The sequence below is a fragment of the Taeniopygia guttata genome, chromosome 3 (assembly GCF_048771995.1).
Source record: "Taeniopygia guttata chromosome 3, bTaeGut7.mat, whole genome shotgun sequence".
NCBI classification, from domain to species: Eukaryota; Metazoa; Chordata; class Aves; order Passeriformes; family Estrildidae; genus Taeniopygia; species Taeniopygia guttata.
In genome coordinates, this window is record NC_133027.1 from 62,097,172 (window position 1) to 62,111,405 (window position 14,234).

At 36.3% G+C, this 14,234-nt stretch overlaps 1 protein-coding gene across 3 annotated transcripts in view; it reads left to right on the forward strand.

The window, feature by feature from the left end:
• TULP4 (TUB like protein 4) overlaps nucleotides 1-14,234 on the forward strand; it is a 149,247-nt gene that overhangs the window by 1,520 nt on the left and 133,493 nt on the right. The gene's annotated exons all lie outside the window — the stretch shown is intronic.

Consider the following 14,234-nt stretch of genomic DNA (forward strand, 5'->3'; position numbering starts at 1 on the left):
AGGCTTTTAATAGAAAATGTTTATCTTAAAAAAATATAATTGCAGTCATATTATTGTCATAGGTAGTTTCATTTTGCCAGGATTATATTTGCTTGTCCAAGGATTACTGATTCATGAGCAACATCCTGTGTTTTGAATAGGTAAGGGGTATTTGAAATGGATATTTTCTATACCAATGAAAACTGTAAATTAAAAAAAAATGTTTCTTAATATTTGTTTTTACAAATAATTTGCAAAATTTAAATCTTAAAGTAACTGTTTAATAAAATGAAGTCTAGTAAAAGCTGTGTCAAAATAGCAAGTGTTTTACCGTAATACAATATTGACAGCTTTGGAGATGATCATATGAAGCCCTAACATTTAACTGTTTATATTTAAGCTTAAAGACTTAAATTGTTGTCTTATTGTGTCAAGATTTCTGGTAAAGTTATGTTGAAGATACCATCACAGATTTTTCCACAATAGCAAAATCATGGTGATCCCCGGGGATGCTAGCTGTCAGCTTGATCCTGTAATCCTAATTCAAGAAATAGCTTCACGCCAGTAGTTCCTAACCTGATTGCTCTTATAAGGAACATTTGCACGAGTGGGCCTCATTTTTCACAGGCAGTGGGAATGTCAGGCAAAGTAGAGCTATTTCAAAAAACTGCATATTCCCCCACGCCCCCAATGGAATTTTGTAAGAAGGTCATTAGCAGTTTCTTGGGGGCTGAAAGGAGGTAGTGGGTTGATAGTATATATAGATAGCTATTTATAAGATTAAAAATAGCTCAGAAAACTGACAACTATAATTGTTATGAATGATTTTCATAGAAAGACAATTTATTTTTTTGTGCATTGCATCACTGCTTCTGACAACAGACTGGATTTCTCACCTAGTCAACAGGTGTTTATTGTAAAACCCTTAACACATTCATTGTTCTATGTTGAACTATACTGAGCCCGTGGTGGACAGTTTAAAATATTAATTGTATTTCCTTCAGTAAAGCAATGAATAGATTTAAATGGTTCTGTTGTGAACTTTTACCAAGAAAGCTGTTGTCATGCAGCTGATTAATTTTTATCACAAAAAATTGATTCAGCTGAACTTTCTAGTCTTTATAAAAAGTTGTACTTGTTTTATGTAGTTATTAAGCATTCTTATAATACACAGCTTTTGGCATTGCTTTTCATTAGTAGGTCTCAAAGCACCTTGCAAAATAATTCAGTGTAATTATTCTCTTCTTATCTTAGGGTAATTATTATCATGTAATCTAGTGCTCATAAAGAGATCATTGTCTGCTGTGATTGCTATGAGAAGCTCTAATAATAAAATCAGACTTTTTGATTTCATTCTTTTTTTTACAATAAAACCCCAACAAACTCACCTTTCTGTTTCTGTTGTTCATTTAATGAGGACTGAAGTAATTTCATACCAGACCTTCCATGCCAGTGTTGGGAGCTAAACCTATGCTTTATGGAGGACAGACTTCTCTTCCTAATGTCAGAAGAAACCTTGCTGAAAGCTTAACTAAATTCATTGATGAGCTGGAAAATGCTTCAAGGACAGTTCCTGTTAAGGTGGTCAGGTACTAATGGTGCACATCTCTAGTTCAGTCACCAGGGAGGTTGACTGCTCAGACTTTGTCTGTATGATATCTCTTGATATCTATCAGTATTAAAAAAAAGTGTGTGAATGAGTGAGTTACATGGCCATCATCCTCATATCTTAGGTGTTTTGCTTCATTTCTACTATGGTAGAATTGGTGGAAATGGTACAGAATATTTCATTTTTTTGAGTCACTATTAGTGTCTCATTTTTGTAATGCATCTGGTGGCAGAACAACTTCTGATGCTAGGGCTGTGAAGTACACGTCTTTAAGTTATTTTCTAACTGTCTCTATCAGTTGGGATGTGCAGTTAATTATCACTAAGCACATTATTAGTGCATTTTCATAATTACTTTAGGACTTGAGGTCTTATGATGGGTTGATAGTTGGCAAAATAGAACAAAAGGTTGGTGTTTTTTTAAAAATTCAAGATAATATATTAGATCATTGTCATTTAGGGATAAAATACAGATTAGGAAATGTATGGTAGATTTAATAATGGAAAAATTATATTTTGAAAACTGTATAGTGTACTATATGCTAAATAATATGGGAACTGTATTCCTAGACAGTGTAATGCTGTCAAGAAACAGAAGCTTGTATAATTTAGATCTAAGTCATAAACCTTTTATTAAAGAGAACAAAGGCTTAGCTACTGTAATAAAATGTTTGTCAGAAGATGGGCAGGTGTGGACAGTGATTTCAGCTGGCTCTCTGTAGAAACAATGCCTTCTTGTTGCCAGACTTGCATTTAGATTTCACTTCGATTTGTGTGGTTTTGGGTTATTTGGAAAAAGGTCCAAGAAGAAATGTTTTGAGAAGTCCAGTTTCAAGAAACAGCCTGTTGCTGTGCCCATTGTTTTTGTGTGACTCTTGTTTTGATCTATGTTTTTATTATTTGAACCATTGTTTCTCTGTTGTATAATTTTTATTAATGCCTTGTTTACATAATTTTACAGTATTTAAAACTTTAATATCTTTTAAATGGTTCACAATAATAGTTTTTACTTTGTGCTCACACCCGTGAAAGGCCTCAGTATTACTCTGTGCCATATCCTTGATAGCTATAAGATATCAGATCTGGTCTGGAGAACGTCCCGCTGGAAAGCTGGGCTGTGTAGTGTGGAGGTCTTTTGTTGCCTTCTGCATAGTTTGAGAGCTAACAGACCCAGCTGATAGTCATACACTTTCCTGGTGCCCTGGGTTTGATTAGTCTCCAACTTCCTTGTCTAGTGCAAAATACTCTTTGCAAAACATTAACTCGAAGGCTCGCTCTTCCATTAGAATAAGAAAGATGTAGCATGTCCAAATACATCAATCCATCCTATCAGTTCGTCCTCTGCTTTGTATGTGCCATGGAGTAGATACCTCTCCTTTGAAAACACTCTTTTAATGGGATATTTGTTGAAGCAAGTATCTAGCAGCTGAACTGTTTTCTAAATAAAATTTTCTCTTGTTTCACTAGTTTGAACAGTAAATTTCAAAGGTGGCCAAATCCATGCATATAGCCATTTAAAGAGAATTGGTGCAAGAGAATTACCAGTGGTCTATGGTACCGCTTAAGCAGACAAAAGACAGGAAAAGGAGCCATAAATGTTGGACGCAATATGCAAGAAAAGAATCCGTCTGCATGTATAGCAAGAATATGACAGAAGAGCAGTGTTTTTGAAGATAAGTAGCAAGTAAAGTTATTGGGAAAAGCAAAGGTTGACTGCCTGCTGTGATTGTGATGGATCACAGTCCACAGGAAACACTTTAGATGGAGAAAGACCATAACTAACAAAATTCTTAAATGAGGGAGAAAGCACTCTCACTTTTATTCTCTTTTGGATGCGGTATCTAATACAATGGGAACCTTGATCTTTTGAGCATGCAAGCATTAGTAGCAATGTTATTGCTTTCTCTGCTTTATAAAGAACAGATCTCTCTATTCTAATGGAATGGTGGGATGACTTTTATGAAATCCTTTCAGTTGTAAATAACTAAAAAATGAAACACAACCCTAGAGATCTACCTATTTAAAATCTGATTAAAATACACAGAAGGTAGATTGACTAACACAAATCCTGTCTTGCAGATCATAGAGGGTATGGATAATAGTTACTGTTGTGTAAAAATAGAAAGAAATGTTACTCATAAAGCTATTTTAAGTGTTAAGCAAAAGTTTTAAGGGGGAGTGAATTCAGCTAAAGAAGGAGGAAGAGTTACATACTTGTGGTGTCTTCCCCAACTCTCACGAGTCATGTAAGTATATTAAGAACTGTTACTATATAAATATCTTGGCTGCCATACAAGTGCCCTACATAGTGTTTGGAAATGAGGGACTTGAGCAGTGTAGGTGTTGAACCAGCTTTAGATATTGTACCTTCTTTTTTCCCAGGCACAAAAATATGGACCTATGAATGGCATATCAGCTCAGACCAGAGGTGTTTCTACATCAGTATCTTGTTTTTAACAGTGAATGATAGCAGATGCCCAGGGCAGAGTATGATAGGGTGTACAAATAGCTGGATGTCTGAAGGGAAGTGTCGCTGGGCTCTAGCAGGGTGCAGTTTAGGGGTTTGTGGGCAGATGGTACTTAATCATTTGGGTTTTAATAGTTGTGGTGAATTGATGCCATCTTTTTTTTTTGAACCCTTGATAGCTTTAGCATCTGCAGCATACTGTGACACAAGAAAGGCAAAAGTTTAACATGTCCGTTTTTAGTTCCTCTGTTGCCAGCTTAAGAGTTACAATCCTCCATGCCTTTAATTTGCTTGATGTAAAACCCTGTTATTTTTAATTTGTAAAATTTGATAAGGAACTTTTTATGGATAAAGTTGAGTACTTGATGAGAACATTCCATGAGAACACAGGCCTTGTATGCAAATTTCCTGTTTACTGTGAAATATAAAGAAAGGACTATTCATAGAAGTTCTTTTCACTTTGAGTAAACTCCATTCATCTTAACATGGAACCTGAGAAATGCTATAGCAAGTTTTGGTCTTAATAATGTATCTTTTTGTAAAGACTGTGGCATTCCTATCTACTGTATATGAATTCTATCTGAAGAAATATTGTGAGCACAAAAAGCTGGCCTGTGGAAAGTAATTTCCAAGTTTATAAGTTTGAAGAAAGTTTTGATTGAGGTTTTAGAAGAGCTTTCTATAGTTGTATAGTAGAAGACTGGTTGTATCCTGTCCCAGTAGTCATTCAGAAAAAAATACATTCCTGAATAATTTGGAAACATAACAATATGTAAATGAAATGGCTCTTTCCTGTGGTCAGTAGGAACTTAATCTGTAAAAAATCTTAAAAATTAAGATTCACTTACTCTGTTAAAAATAATTTTTTAGCTTTCACTTAATCTGTAAAGAAATAATGATGTAAGTTAAATGGGTTTGATTTGCATTTCCTGCCTTGGATTGGACTGGAGTCTGTTGAGAGCTTTTCTAGTTTGATGTGGACTTATCCCTGGTTAGGATTTCTGCTTCCTTCTCTTATCTGGTAGGGTTTGTTAGAAGATCATTAATGATGTTTGATGCTTAAAGTTTGATGCTTTATGGCACAAGTATATATGTATTTATTTTTTTCATTTGTCATCAGAAAATGGGGCTACAGCTTCCATTGTCCAGTAAGTGTTTATGAATTCAATTGGCTATAGCAATTAAAGTGTTTGAATTCTGGGAGAGCATTAAATAAATAAATTTGTATTTTATATTGACCTGGGAAGCTATGCAGTGAAAATCTGCTAACTTGCATGAATGATCAAGGGATAAAATTAAACCAGCTCATGTTACAGGTATGCAGTTTGAAACCATTTGCTGTTTTTCCAAAGTGGAGATGAATATATAAAATAGATTAAAAATAGATTACAGCAGTGGGGGAAGGCATATGGTTCTTCTGAAGATACCTATATGAAGTTTAGTGTGAATTGTAACATTATGAGCATAATGAGCAGGAATTAGTCTGTTTCTCTCAACAGCCAAAGCTTTGATGCAGCAATAGGGTTCCATTAAAAGCAAATACAAATCATAGGATGAAGTCCTTTTTCTCCAAGTTACAGACCTTTTAGAAGTGGATTCCTTCCAGATTTTGCCAGCCTACTGAGGAGACATTGTCTTCCATTACACCAGTAGAATAACCCTGTGGAACATGTATTAAATCCAATAGAAGGTATTTTCTGGTGTTGCAAAGAGAATTTTTGAATTTGAAAGTCTGTTCACTGGACCTGTAATAAGATTGAGGAAAGTATACTACATAAAAAAGTATAATTTGAGCTCAGTACTTGTGCTAGGAGTGTGCCTGTACAGTATTAGTGCCTCCTCCCAGAGGCCTCAGGGGCTCATGCTGGGTAAGTGCAGTGGCAGCATCTTCTTGAAAGCACCTCAGCCTGCATGCTGCAGGTCTGATTAGAAAGGTGCTGGAATGCTCTTCTACAGAGGAGATGGACATGGAGAGAAGACATAAGTAAACCAGCAAAGATGAGGTATACTCTCACATGTCATCCACATATTATCATGAGAACTGTATATTATATACTTTGCAGTAGCAAATTGCTGACTGTGTCTTTTAGGAAAAGATATCCTGTCAAAAAATACCCATATCTGATGGATGAATAACCAATACATGGATGACAGAGAGATGGTGAAGGTGCAGCAGCAGGGGTGAAATGAAGCAGTATGAGAATTTAATAACCATGTTGACTCTTAGGTAGGATTCATGATGACTTTTAAAAGAAAGGATTTTAGAGACTGGCAGCTGTGGCTTTTGCATGGTATCTTTTAAATCCTATTAAGGAGTTATAGAGGACTACCCCCCCCGACCCCCCCACAAACTAGTACTCACTTTTACTCACTTTTATTAATAAAGGAATTGGAAATTGCTCTTTTTTCAAGGATTTAAATGAGAAACCACTGAAGAAAGAGTGATGTTTTAGCTTGAGAGTTGAGGAAGAGGATGTATAGAAAATTCTTAAAATACAATTTCATTTTCAGTACTGTATTGGTCTGTTTTTCAGTTATTAATTCAGAAAGCAGATAACCTGAATGGTAGTTGTTCTGGGCTAAAAGTGACCATTAATGCTGCAACATCTCATAAAAGATATCCATGCAATGCAACAGTAAAGTCTTTTGTCTCTGTCATAGGCAGTTGATGTTCCAAAGGTTGGTTAGTTGTCTTCCCCTTCTCCCTTCAGAGTTTGCTTTAAATATTTCTGGTGGCTTGGAGAGAAAATATTTGTGATTTGATTATCTGGTGCTGTGGTGCCAGAGCAAGCTCTTGCAGTTCTAAAATAGTATTACTTGTTAAAGCTCCGGAAATACTAGGGAAACTTTGTTCCCTGCTTTGGATTTGAATTTGTGTCCATCCTTATCATCCAAAGATGCCAGGGAAACCAAGAAATAGCCAGCATTTTTAAAATGAAAATTCTCTTGAAACAATCAAATGATCTTTGCATGGGAAATGATAAAATTTTTATAGTGCCTTCAGGAGGAGATTTGCTACTTTTGCTACTTTTTGTTAAAAAAAATACAATGGGACAGATACATTGTGAGGATTTGGATCATACTGATTTGCCTCCAGCGGTGTTGTCACAGCTTTGACAAATATCATGAGTCCATAGTGATGTGCAACTGTCTGTTTCCACTTACATTTACTTGTGCTTTGTTTTGTTGTTGTGGAGACAAGATCTCAGGCTTTCTGAACCTAGAACTTGCTCAAGCTGTGAATAACTTTTCTGCCTTGGAGTATCCTAAGAGATCTGGGTTGTTGTCTTCTTCACTGGCAGGACTAGTGTGGAAGGACTGAATGGAAAATCCTTAAGTGCTGACATTGTTCAGTTTTGTTTCTGTTTTGATTGTCCCTAATGACATCTTTAAGTGCACCCATCCACGTGTGGGGTGATAACACTTGATAAGAATAGGCTTGAGGAGATGTAGGTTTAATGGAGAAAGCACTGGAGAGCTAAGGAGTTGATTGATGAGTTCTTTCAGTTTGTGCTCTTAATTAGGCTGTGAGCTTGGGGCATGGGGGGTGTATTGTTTATGTGTATTTTCATTTGTTGTTTGTTATGGTTTTGATTTCAAATTATTTTTCAATGGTTAGGGCGGTTTCTTCCAGTCTTTCTGGTTGAGTTAGGACCACATTTCCTGGATGTTGGTATTGTTACTCTTTGCCTTCATTGAAATTCACAATTTTGTGAATCTGTGGAATGCCAGGCAAGAAACTGCATTTTTATTCCTTCCTGATTTCCTCTACATCTTTTTAGCAAATATGATCTTTATAGAAATGAGAAATCTTGGGGGTTTCTTTTGTTTAGTTTTAATACTCCTTATTCTGTTAGCTGATCTAAAAACCTACCTGGAAAATTACTCCAATTTAAAAATAAATAACAATTGCATGCAGGCATACTTGGCTGCACAGCAAGATCTATTTTTAGAGAAGGTTTCTGCCCTGTTTTTACTTCATTTTAGATTCAGAGTTTTACCTTCATTTGAGACATCCTAAGGAATTTTGGCTTCTTTTCCAGTCCATCAAAATAGATAAATACATGCATCCTCTGGATCAGATTTCAGAATTGTTTTTGTAAAGGAAGCCACGCTTATCTTTAGGTAACCTCAGGTATTCCAGTAATTCCTAAGGGTGTGTTTTGAGGTTCTGCCTCAGCTTGTTTGGTGTTTACTTGTGAGTCTTGTGGTTGGAAAGGTGAAGTAGGTTGTCGGAAGCTGCCGGCATGTGAGTACAACAACTTAAAAAATAATTGCATCCTCATGCAAATGGTTGTTCTGATGAAATGATGATTTAGAAAAAAACCAAATCCATCCTATGTCAGTCTAAAGTAACACCTAAATTTTTTTTTGTGCACTAGTTGATGATTACAGCAGCAGACTAGGAGACAGAACTCCAGTACTTCTCTCTCAATTCTACCGTAAGCTTCTTTATTGCCTTGAGATGCTTAAATTGTTCTTTACTTAGCAGTATAATGGGAATAATGCTATTTTACTGCTTTTCTTAGACTCACTGACACTAATAGAGCACTCTTAGGACACTGGATAAAGGGTTCACAATATCAGGGTCATGTTAAAAGAAATCATGGTGTAGTTGGAATAGAGCCAAATGTTCACTCAACTGAAGATGACTAGTCTAGGTACACCTTAAGCTAAAAAGGTTGCAGAAAGAGAGGGGCCTGAAATGGGGCAGGTGAAATTATAAATACTGTTATGCAACTCCTTATTTCCTGATGTTCTTGTTGATTATTGAGACTGTGAACTCTTGGCTTATCACTTAATGTCTGTAAACCATCAGAACAATGCTGCTGAAGTTACAATACTTCAAAATATTACTAATAATGGCAAAAGTGCAGGCTGGATGAGGTACCCAGATAGGGTATGTACTTGAACCTATCCCCTGAAGTGCACTTGTGTTGAAAAACTCCATGTGTTTGTAGCAGACAGTAAATCACAGGGTCCACACTGTTGCTTAGAGTACTGTGTGTTGGGAGTTTTGGGAGTTAGCAATGACAAGACTTTATCACTCATTCATTGGTAAGGGTGTATTTGTGAAAAAAGGTTAGTGCATTTTATTCACCCCTATGTAATAGAAAACATATCTGTGGAGTATTCAGCTTTATTCATAGAGATGCTTTTTGGCTGCAGATATTTATGTAAGGTTGTGGGAGTTTTCATTTTCACAGTCCTTTAGCAATGTTTGTATTTACTCAAGCAGTACAAATAAAGCAGGGATGCTCTTTTGTTGGAAAGTCTTAGCCTACCTGTTTAGGGTTGTTTCTGGAGAAGAGACTGCTAATTTCTGATGCAATTTTCTTTAATACTTAAGTCAGCTATTATGCCCCAGATTTATTTTTGGATAGTGTCGTATACAATATGCAAAGTATAATTTATCAATGTCAATGTTAAGATGAAAAGGAAACATTAGGGTTATGTAGTCTGAAGTTCCACACAGCACTGTCTTTGGATTATACATGATGAGTACTTACATTAAACTGGTATTCTTTTCAGAGTCAATAAGATGTAAATTCATAATACAGGTATGAGGCTTGCTCTCACACAGTCCACTGTTAACAGCCTGCTGTTGTACCTGGATATAGGCAGAGACCTTGTGAAGAAGAGAACTGTACTCCAGGCAGAGAGGCAAATATAAAATTCCTTGGGTCACACAGAGGAGTAGGAAAAGTCAAGAAGGTCCTTTTTTTGTGGTTTGTGGGTATTTAGGTGCAAATGTTTATTTAGAAATTTGCCTGAACAAATGAAACATGCCATGAAAAATGCAATGAAGAGAATCACATTCTTTTGTGATAATTTTCTTCACTATGTTTCTCAAGTTGTGATGGGAAGCTTCCTGTGTATCTCACCTTGAGCTACTTGTTACCTCTCTGTCCACGTCTTGTTCACCTATCCTTTTTTCTTTCTATTTTTTGAGGGACTTATTCTTTGCCTTTGCAGGTTTGCTTATATTCTTTGAGTAACAAGTAAATTCAGGGATCTCTCAGGGATTTAAATTCATCAGAAGATGATAGCACTGTCATTTTTCTTCCTTTTTCTCTCTGCATTTTTGAGTTGTTCTTTCAGGACAGGCTCCTGTGGCTATGTGGACGATAGTGTGCACAGATCCTCAAAGTGAAACTGTTAAGGTTTTTGCTCTCTAGACTGTGATATTTGTTAGATGGCCTGTACCATAGTACTCAGGTCTTCTCTTTCAAGCTTTTCTTGCAGGATATTTCAAAGCTGTCTGTTTTAAAGTGGAATAAGTGATGACAGGGGGGGAGAAGTTGGGGGAGATGCTGGATTCTATACCAAATGAAACTCAAAGAAGTGCACAGCTTGTTTGCAGCATTAGGTTCTCTAGTGCACTTTGCAGCACACTTGCTGTGAACTGAGAGCCAGAGACCTTTTGTTCACCGTTTTAGAAAATTTCAGGCCCAGAACTCTGGTCAAAACAGTATTTATACAAAAAATGGTGTATAGTCACTGCTCTGAAAGCCATAGTCTCCCTTCTGATGTTAAGGTTTTTGGATCGTACTCTCTACTATTTGAAGGATCAAAGGCTTAATGAATGAGATATTTCAAATTGTGAATTTTTTGCTCTAGCACTCATTCACATGCAGTACCTTCTGCAGATTTTTTTCTGGTATTTAGTAACAAAGTGAACAGATTTTCCTCAAGTAGGTTTGTTCAGTCTTTGCTTTTTTTTTTTTTTTTTTTTTTGGTCTCCCTCTAGATTCAAAATTTTTACTGATTATAAACAAGGCATTCTCTCATGTTGGTGATAAGTCTAAATCTGCCTTGGGACAATTGCCTCTTTCTTAGCATGATGTCAGTGGAAAGCCTGAAAATACTGACACACAGCAGTTTGCTTTCTCAGCTAGAAAAGCATTGTTGATTGTCAATGCTTGTTAGGTCCTTTGTATCATAGAAATTGGTTGTGTATAACATCGTAGTGACATCCTTTGGTCAAATGCCCTGACTCTTCGTGGTGATACCCACAATCAGCAGGGCATCATGGTGTGTTCATGGCTTGAGAATATTAAGACATATTTTGCTGAACCTAGGCCTTGATCATCTGGAAAGATTTCTTCTTGCTTTCTACTGCTCTTTTTATTTTTTTGTTGTTATTGCATGTTTTTGTCATGCAGAAATGAAAATGAAACAAAGGTACACAAGTTTTGGGTTGAGACAAATGTATTGGTTGTCAGAGAGGTATTTTTGCATGTTCTGTCCTGTTCCCCCAGCGGTGTTTTGTGGTTACAGCAGTAGCCAAAAATATGTCTGGAAAGAATCCAGCATGAGGATAACACACTTTTCTTAGGAGCATGTAATCTGTATAATTTTTTAAGGCAAACACCTATTATATATTTTTATCAGTTGAGTCTTTAGAAGAATAATATGAAGAGAATCACTGCCTTACTAAATTTTTTTTCAGCATTTTCCTCTCTTTTGCTTAATTGCTGATTAAGCAAAAGAGAGGAAAATGATTTTAAATAAAAGAGGTATAAATAAAAGAGAGGTAAATGATTTTAAATAAAACAGTCCTATCTCCCTGTGTGAACTTAGTATCTGATTTACAGAGACAGGACTGTCTTGCATAGTGGATTTTATGAACATGTAATTTCTTATGTCAATGTGGCATTTCATTAGCATGCTGATAAAAAATTACATCAGTAACTTTGGTTTTGTATAGTTTGGGTTTGGTCGGAGGATTTTTTTTGTTTGTTTTTGGGTGGTGGTGGGTTTTTTGGGGGTTTTTTTGAGTGTAAAAGTGTCTTACAAACATTATTACTAGTCTGACACAGAGTCAAGGACACAAAGTCTCGTACTTCCCTTCCCCTCAAACCCTGTATCTCTACTTAGCTAATTAAACACCCCTTGTACTAGATGGCTGATGTTGCTCTAATATGTGTGTATAGACTCTTGGCCTGTTGACTCAGTCCAGGTAATTGATATCATGCCTGAAGTCCTATTTGAGCCTTTTGGCCAAGACCTTTAGCATCATGACTTCAAAATAAAACTGCATGACTTCCATATGTTAATCTAGTGCTGTTTTTACCTTATGAACCCCCTGCCTCTTTTCAGTATCACCTTAATTCATGCCATTTTCCCAGAGGGAAGCTTGCTTCTTTTGTCTTTGCTTCTCTCTTAGAGGGATTCCCTCCAGCTCTGCCATCAGCTGCATGACTGGGATAATGCTTGTCCTGACCTGATTTCACAGCTGGAGGGGAACACATCAGCCACTGATGAGGTTGGAGCCAGCTTCTAAAGATTGACTCACTACTGCCATATGACACTGCACAGTTTGGCAAATAGCCATTGCAATTTTTCTTGTCGCATGCATATGTAGGTGGCCTTCAATGAGGGGAAGTAGAAATACAAATTTCTATGTAGCAAGTCTTTTATGGACTGGATATATGCATTGCTCATGCAATAGCCATCCATCTGAAATCTTGTGGATATTGAGATTGGAATTATGAAGACTATTTTTTCCCTGAAGCCTTAAGTAAATAAAACCAATACATCCAAAGGGTTTTTGGGTTTTTTTTGTCTGTAAAGCAGACAAAATATGTTGAAGTCTGACTTTGTCCTTTTAATATGTGTCCTCCTGCTGTACCTGGTAGACACTATCCCTGGTCTACTGCTGAATGGTTAGAAGAGGATGTGTGCATGTACCTCATGCTATTCACTTTAGAATATGGCTTTTTTAGCTTGGTTTATCTTTATTATTAACTTTTCAATTGAGATTTGGGACCTTTTTGTGTTGTGATGAAAGTGCCATGGGTCTATAATGGGAGAGGAGCCTATGGCAATAACATTTCCAAGTCTTTTTTTACTATGCTGTGTTAGAGAACATTTACAGGGTGGCTAAAAATGGATATAAAAAGATACTATTTTAAGTAGGACTTTCTTTGTCTTAGTCTATTGTAGTAAATTTAGCCTTTCATAAAAGTTGTCAAATTAAAGAAGCTTTAATAATAAATAAAGCATGTATATATTGAGTATGTATTGCTTAAATGTTTTTTGCTGAGGTTTTAAAGGTGCCACAGATCACTAAAATGAGGGAAATTGCTGGGTAAATAACTGGTTTCAGTTTGCTGAAGGGGCAGATCAGCTTAAAACAGCTTTTCTTCAGGCATGGAAAAAAACTTGTGTTTATTTCAGTATAGTTTATGTCAGGTTTTTCTTCAAGGAGAAACTGAAAAGGATTGTTTTCTTCTTAGAAAATGTAAAAAAAATTGATGTTGAGATCATCTGTTTCTACTGATGTAGTGATTTAGCATCTAAAAAGTCACCTCAGGTAATTCTTCCTTTTACTTAAAAACAAATTAATTTTCAAAGGAAAACATGATTAATATGAATCCAAAACATCTAGTATGTAGTTTTATTAGTAACATTCTCTAAATCTTCTAAACCTTGGATTTCTCTAAATGGAATTCTAGTTTCATTTGAAAGTAACTTGATACCATTGTGAGTTTGGAAGATAATCCAAAAATGGAATTGTTTAAAATAATGGTTTTTTGGGGGAATTTTTTTCTGTTGCCCCCTCAGTGTTGGAGATTAGAGACATATTAGATTTTAGACTGTTGTCAGCCTTGTTCTAGCCTGGGTCTTAAAACACTTCAGGGTACCTTGTGTACTTGCAGTTTTATATATGCATATATTGTGTGTCAGTGGGGCATATATGGCAGTTTGGAGAACATTGTTCCAGAGGGAAGGGTCATTTAACCATTCATTTTTTGAATGCAGACTAGAAATGGACAGAAATATTTTGAAGCAAGATAGAAATAGACTGGAAAACATCAGATGAGCTACACTCGGGGGTCATACCACAGACTGGAAGCCAGTAATGTTAAAGTCTGCCTTCTTATTTATGAAGAATGCCATTTTCCCCTTCAGTATTAAGAAAGTTGCTTCAGCTCTGTCCCAGGGGTGAAGTCTCATGGTGCAGCTGAGCTGAGCTAACATCTTTCTGTTTCTGAAATGTCTTTATGCACCTCAGTCTTGTGCCTGCTCCTCAGCTAAATTCCAACACTCACCTGACCCATCAGTGATTTAATCTAAATCCCTAAGCCACAGAATATTTCTCACTTTTTACAATATTTATCTTGTGTTGTAGGAAATGGAGGCTACTCAAGGAGATGTCAGATGGGCACCTGGC